Genomic DNA, 7961 nt, shown 5'->3' with positions numbered 1-7961 from the left:
AAGTTTTATTTCAAAAACCTAATGTGCTATTCTTACTGACTTAGACCCTCCACGCCGTTCGGAGCATTTGACGTCAAGTAGTTTCCATAAAAATTTGTCACTGGTAATGTCTGAAGCCTCTTCCCACCTACCATGAGGACCTCCATGAATGAGTGGCGTCAAGTTGTACTAGGATATCATTACAACTTTTCTTATGCGTAATTCATTTTGTCGGAGAACATGTCCCGCAAACCTCATGCGTCGTTCTCTCACAATCTTACTAAGGGGTCGACTCCCAGTTCGGCATAGGATTTCCTTGATTTAGATCCGATCTCTATAATTGACTCCTAAAATCTGTCTTAGCCATCTTTGTTGAGCCACATTTAGTGTTTTTCAATTTCGGCAGATGACTATTTACTGCAGTTTATTAATGAAGCCCTGGCACTGGTAAAAATGTGTAACCTCTCTTGAATACGCTCTTGGAATTAAGTGACTGTAGTTTGCTTTAGATTTTATATTGAAAAGAGAAGTTTTATCGTCAAAATCTTCTGTTGGGGGTTTTCCACCTCAAAATGCTCTGTAGGGGAATCTTAGACTTAAAACCATCTGGAGGGGTTTTAAACTTAAAAAAAAAAGCCTTCTGTAGAAGAAACTCAAAACCCCCGATTGGCTTGGCTACGCTCAAATAATTTTAGTGTGTAATTTGCTTTTTTTTATATTGAAGATGTATTTTTAGCACCAAACCCCTCTGAATGGGGGTTTAAACTCAAAACCCCTTTCGGCAACGCTCATAGCATTTTGAGTGCGTAATTTGCTTTTTTTCTTACACTGAAGATGGCGGGGGGTTTAAACTCAAAACCCCTTTGACTACGCTCATAGATTTTAGAGTGAGTAATTTTCTTTTATTTATATTGAAGAGGTACTTCTTAGCTTCAAACTCCACTGGAGGGGAGTTTAAGCTCAAAACCCCATAGACTACACTCATAACATTTTTAGTGTACAATTTGCTTTTTTTTTATTATTAAAGAGGTATTTTTTAAACTCAAAACTGAGTCAAAACCCATTTAGCTACGCTCATAACATTTTGAGTGCGTAATTAGCTTTGTTTATATTAAAGAGGGGGTTTATCGTAAATTTTAGACGGGGTTATAAATTCAAAATCTTCCTTAACTGTGCTCTTGGAATTAGGGGATTTTCGTTTGCATTTTTTTTGTTTTGTTTTATAGAAGAGGGGGAGTTAACTACAAAAACCCCAGGTAGGGGGTTGAAAACTCAAAACCCCTGGTAGGGGGTTTTAAACTCAAAACCCCTAGTAGGGGTTTTTAAACTCGAACCGCTCTGGTAGGGGTTTTAAACTCGAACCCCCATGGTAGGGGTTTTTAAACTCGAACCCCCCTGGTAGGGGGTTTTAAACTCAAAAGCCCTTTGGTTGTGCTAGGGCAAGTGATGGTTTAGTATTAAAATCTCACCTAAAATAAACAAAATCAAAGCAAAAAATCAGTCACTAAATTCCGACTCCCCCCCCCTAAGGGGGGGATTTCATTTCGGGGGGGGGGGGGTTTGAACCCCAAGAACCCCCCCCTGGCTACGCCCATGATACTGAACATCTGCTGTACTGGGATAGGCCTATTCTGACCGACAAAACGGTAGATTTCAATCGCCCGGATCTGCTGTTCATCGATAAAAAAGAAAAAAACCGCTACCATTATCGATTCGCCGTACCACTGTCTCATAATTTAAGAAAAACTGAGATAGAAAAACAAAGAAAATATGGGAACCTAGGCTTGGAGATTAAGCGTCTATGGAAATTACCCAAAACAACAATATACCCCATTGCTATATCAACCGAGGGGATAGTAACAACTGACCTCACAGACACCTTCAAGGCCCTTAACATTCCTAGGAACATCTTCGTTGCCTGTCAGAGGGCGGTACTGCTGCAGACCTGCCACATCACCAGAAAATTCTTCAGTGGAAACTGTTAAAGGGACTACGAGGAATTTTGTTTCTCTTTAACGAAACTCGACCCTGGCAGCGCCAGAGAATGAATACTCGTTCATTTCTGACATAATAATAATAATAATAAATAATGTCTTCGATTCCGAAGATTGGGAACGCTTACAGTCTTTACATGACTACTCAAACTCAGCTGCGACCTGCATATTTTTTCCGCCGACGGTCTATTGAAGTTTTTCTTTCTGTCTTCTGAGTGTCATTAATAAGGGCTTTTCTTTGGGTCTCAAATGTGTGTCCCATAGTCTTAGTGAAAGCTATAATAAACACTAAAAAATAATTTCCCCCACAATTAATATTTGTGTTTTTATGTGTTGTAATAACTAATCGAATTAACACTAGGGGAGTGCGGGGGTGAGGACCGCAAAAGTTGATACTTTTTTTTTGTTTTAATTTATAATTTTATTAAATCCTTACATCAAATAATGTTTCGGATCAAAAGCTGCAAGAAAAAACTTTAGTGATAGGAATAATAGTTTATGAAATAAACAAATATAGGAAGTAATAATGCTCTTCCTTTAACAGACTAGAAATAATGTTATTAAGTGTGAAAAAAAAATACTTTAGCATTAGCAGGTAATTAAAAAGAAATAAGTTCCAGTAGCTAGAGACCTGAACGTGTTCACGCATAAATAGATCTAAATAGACATTGGTTTTCTGCTAGAAATAATTCTGGTTGAAATTGCATCCAATGTCCCAAACTTTATTGACTTGACATACTTGATATGACCAGCAAAACTTGAACCCGTACTTTCAGCCATGAACAAGTTGTAGGAAGACTTGATTTACAAACACTGTTTGCTTCAAAGATATTAGATCGGTGGCTAGCACCTTTACATCAGGAGGTTGAGCTTGTCAGCTTGTATCAAGTGAGAACAGTTTTCAGACATAAAGTATGACCTAAAAATCTCACATTCCATTAGTGAAATTCCGTAGAATCAGAAAGTATGAAAGAAAAAATTGAGATTTCTAAGGATAATGATGTAATGGAAAGAAGGGCGTTTAGTTCCGTAAAATAAGCTTTAGATATAGTTCCATGCTTTAGCACAGACGAATGAAATGTTACAATTAGTCAATTCAACGAGATAAGACTTTTAGGTAAACTATTATAAAATTATAAGATGCTACCTAATGGACTAATAATCTTAAATTTTAATACAATTTATAACTATTGATAAATTGTCATAAAAAAAAACACACGAAAATATGTAACTATCAGTTGCTGTAGCCATTTAGCTCAGTGTTTTATGGAACCATCAGTTGCTGTAGCCATTTAGCTCAGTGTTTTATGGAACCATCAGTTGCTGTAGCCATTCATCTCAGCGTTTTATGGAACCATCAGTTGCTGTAGCCATTTAGCTCAGCGTTTTATGGAACCATCATTTGCTGTAGCCATTTAGATCAGTGTTTTATGGAACAATAAAATAACAAACCAGCTTGAATTTATATCATAGGAAAGGGGGGGGGGTGACACCATGAGCTCACCGCACCGGATGACACGCACACTAGTGACGCCACTGGTTTAATAATAGTATGAAACATTAGAAGAGTGCTCTATCCCTTGCAATATAACAATTATTTATTTATAGATTCATATTCGGATTTAAAGATGTGAGAATAAATGTATATATCTATTTAAGTGCAGTTTAAGAAATTAGTGCTTTAAAATATTTTTACTAAATTTTATAATGTCGTTAAAGTGTATTCACGGACCTCGGCAATCGATAAGATTAAATCTGTAAGGGAATTGAAACATGGACTAAATAAAGAACTATATCTAGTTCATTGTAAACACAAGAGACAGCCATCATTGAAAGATTGAACACAGATTGTAAAGAGTACTACAATGGCATTTGTAGCGGTTTAACCCATAGAAAAAAAAAAGTCTTGAACTATTGATACATCTCAGAATAGGCGGGGGCGGATAGTTGGAGAGATAAGAAGCCTTTTGAAAACCAGAGTCCCTTTTTTTTATTTTTCGAGGTATGGTCGTGCCTTGCGGTACATCGGTAATTTGATCTAACACAGATCAAGCCGTTATGGCTCACGTAGCCTTGAGGTTTACGTATGACTAGAGCCGGCCCCGGCCACTTGCGCGTCAAAAGGATAATGATAGACTGTGTGAAAAAGGGGAGAAGAGAATAAAGGCAAGGGGAGAGTATCTACAGTTCAATAGAGCAATGTAAGGGAAAGTATCTACAATTCAATAGAGCAATGTAAACCGTGGACTTTCCAAAGTATAATACTCGTACTCTTGAGAGTAGTTTTTTTTTTTTTTTGTAACTCGAAGGGAGGGTAGCAGAGGTCGGATAGAAAGAGTGTAAAGCGGGGGGGGGGGAGGAGAAAGGGGAGGAAACTCTTTCTACAAGGTCCTTTTGGAAATCCCTCTGAAAATGTATACAAAATGAAATGTCCCAAGATGGCTACTATTTACGGTGCGTTGGTTGCGGACAAGCAAAAGCCCACGCTGGGACCAAGCAATAGGGAAGGTGAACCATCTAAATGACATTTCGGACCTGCGTCTCGGGCGAGTTAATGAGCTCAGGGGGTCTTGGTGAGCTTCTGCTGAAAGGTGGGCCCCCCCCCTCTGTACCTCTTTCACGCGGCCGCTTTCCCTCCTCCTATCCTCCTCCTTTCTTTCTCTCTCTCTCTCTCTCTCTCTTTTCTCTTTATATTTCAGAACATTAAAAAGTGACTCCCCCTAGTTTACCTTTCTTTCCCTCTTACTCGTCCACGGTCCTTTTAAAAAGGAATAGAGGAGCAGTTAGTCAGTGGTGATCTCCCCATTCAGCCTTCCCAGCGGTCACCTTGATTAGATTAGAATACATAACTGTGTGGGCCTGGGCCACTAGAGGGAGGTAATCAAGCGATGCGGCTTTTTAATAGAGGCAGATTGGACAGAGAAAGGAGAGAGTGCTTTCCCTTGTCCGCTCGAGCCAAAACGAAAACTTTGTTCATTTCATCTTCCTTTGGAGACAGTTGTGTGTGTGTGTTCATATGAGCTAGAATTAGATTTAAAATTTATATTTAACTCCAGCTGGCCACTAAGTTAAAAAAAAAAAATAATTGTATCTTGGCCTTGTCAATTTTCTTTTATGTCTCTCAAGAACTAAATTAATTTCTTTTTTTCCCAAGACACCTTGACTCTTGCTTTTTATAGTAAAGACTTAACTGTCTGCAACTGAAATTTGAAAATAGGACTATTCATATCATGGCTGCCTGGTCGTGCGGTTTGCTCGCTGGACTGTCGTTCGGATTTATCGATGGTCTAGGGTTCAAATCCTGACCGCTCCCATCCCCCGTCGTCCTGCGGGAGGTTTGGACTAGGAAGTAAAATATCTTCAACTTTGTAGGAACATCCGAAACATGTAAAACATTTTACAAAACAAATTAAATGGTTTTGTCACATTGACCAAGTGTGCAAAACTGTTTTTTTTTTTTTTTGACACATTCCGGGAGAGTACCTGTCTTTTTATTCTTCAACTCTGAAGGAACATCCGAAACATGTCAAACAAACAAACATTTCTTTAATAAATGTCAACTTTTCTTACATGATAATTTAAATCAAACTTCAAGTTTTTAGCGCTTCATACAAAGCATTTTTACAGTGATTAATTTATAAAACCATTTATAACACCAGTAGCCATGTATGTAAGTGAAACCTGGAAGCTGACAAAAAAAAAAGGAGAGAAAATCTGCTAAATACTTGGGAAAGGGAAATCCTTAGAAAAATGTATGGTGCCATACATGAGGAACCGGATGGAGGACTCGCGCAAACCAAGAAATCTTCTTATCTTATCTTATATATTACAGGCCATAGACTTATATATTATATCTAAACTGGAAACAGGAATTAAATTCTTATCCACGACTGATCGATTCACAGACCTATACATATATAGATGTTTATGTACGTAAACTCTTTTCTCAGACTCTAAGGGAAGTCGCACTAATCAATCTTTACTGTCTTAGAAAAGTAATGATCTTTAGTTCTCAAAGTTTAGAAATAATACAAAATCATTTCTCGGATATTAACGCAAATATATGAAACAAAGCCATTTCCTGTTTGTTTCCATTGAGATAATGTTTCAAAAATCCTAGATGGAAATAATTCATGTCTGTTGATTTAAATCATCTTATGTACCGGTACATTTAAATAAATTGATTACCTAGATCTTTCTAGATGATGTATCTAAAAATTGCAAAATAATAATTATGAGACGAGAGTACTCTTATTTTTGATGTTCAATTACTAAATCTAGATCTAAAAATTAAATTATATGTTACATAGGTTAGAGTTGAAAAAAGACAATAACTATACTTATTTTGGCAACTTTACAAAACAACGCCTTGATCCAACTTTCTAAAAAATTTTCACGACATTTTAGTAGTGTTAAGAAATCTCCATGTTCAGTCTAGATATACTATATATAAGTCTATTTTACAGACGTTACTTTAAAAAAAAAGAAGATAATGACATCCTGCGCATTTCATGTGTCAATCAAGTCATGCATGTTAATCAATGACTTAAACTTTGCCAAGTCGTTGGTTTCCCTGGCTTACTCAGGAAACTTATTTTGTACAAATATGTGGGGAAAAAAAAGCTTATCTAATACAAGGAGGCACAATATCCGGGCTGGCGTTGTATCGAAGCAGACTGACTCCACAATACTCCACATTGTGATAATAAGAGTGCAGTTATCACCCATAACATTATATTTCTTCATATCCTTTCTTATCGTTTTTTTTTTTCTAAAATAGGAAACCTCAGAATTTTCGCTATTAAATTTTAAAAAAAAAAAAAAAACGCTTCTTGAATTAGCGCGTCATCCTTGCCCAGGAGCCACGCCTATCTTCTCTGTATTGTTCCAAGTTTGGTATATGTACCTTGACATCAATTAACAGTTTGAACTAGTTTTTTCTTTTTTTTAAATTAGCAATCGTAATAATAAGAATAAGTTTTAATACTGCAACTCCATCTACTAACTAAAAGTGCTCAGGCATAAATAAATAAATTTAAAAAATATATACTTGATTATGGTAAGAAATATTTGCATTTTTTTTTATCTTAACATACAATAGATAGGAAGTATGACAAGAGATCGATACACTGGATAGAGAATCGAATTGTTTTTTTTTTATAAAGTAATTTTGTCTACTTGGACATACAGGGTTAAGTGTAGATAAAACACCCACATATGTCACGGGGCGCCGCGGTATAGGGCGCCAAGCAGGACGACGTTTTTTGTTTATTTTCTGTAAATTAGAACTCGACTAGAATTGGAGAGATCCCATCACCCGAGGTGCCCGGTATATCACAACGATTAGATATCTATCTCACCGTCTGCTGACCGTGAAGGCAGGTAGGGGACCTGGAGAAGTCTACACTCTGAACCAGGACAAAGCCCACTTTTTGTCCTCCCAGCACAGTCAGTTGACCAAGTCAAGTGTCGCCCTGCTTGACTTCGTAATTTATGGCGGCACCTAGTTCACAGCCTCTTTCACACTAGATACCCGGCGTAGGTAAGGCTTGTATGGTGCGCTGCTGGGGTAGGCTGTCGACGGCGAGGTGATTTATTTCTTCTATTCTTTTTTTGCTTTCAATCAATGTTTGTTTCCAATGTAAATTTACATTTTAATATAGTCAAGTGACGGAACGGAAAAGCGCGTGGTTTCTTTCTTCATTCAATTATTTTTTTTTTTAACTTTTCAATCTTGGGCTGCAGGGGCGTAATGTCGGGGGGGGGGCGATGCTTCCTAACCGATGGGTTTTGAGTTTGAATCACGTTGAAGACTAGGATTTCAAACTTTGGAATTTTGAGAACGCCCATGAATCCACCCAACTCTAATTGGTACTTGTGCCTGACATTCATTTGGGAAAGTAAAGGCGGTTGGTCGTTGTGCTGGCCACATGACACCCTTGTTAACCGTCGGCCATAGCAACAGATGACCTTTACACCATCTACAAT

General features: G+C 37.5%; 1 non-coding gene across 1 annotated transcript; it reads right to left on the bottom strand.

Moving 5' to 3' along the window:
- Positions 1 to 6787: 6787 nt before the first annotated feature.
- LOC129922598 (U6 spliceosomal RNA) lies at positions 6788 to 6895 on the bottom strand. The gene has a single exon (XR_008774566.1). It is a non-coding gene; the product is annotated as a U6 spliceosomal RNA (small nuclear RNA).
- Positions 6896 to 7961: the final 1066 nt, after the last annotated feature.

This window comes from Biomphalaria glabrata, chromosome 13, assembly GCF_947242115.1.
Source record: "Biomphalaria glabrata chromosome 13, xgBioGlab47.1, whole genome shotgun sequence".
Classification (NCBI taxonomy): Eukaryota; Metazoa; Mollusca; class Gastropoda; family Planorbidae; genus Biomphalaria; species Biomphalaria glabrata.
Note: the sequence above shows the minus strand (reverse complement) of the source record. Positions and strands in the feature narration are given on the sequence as shown.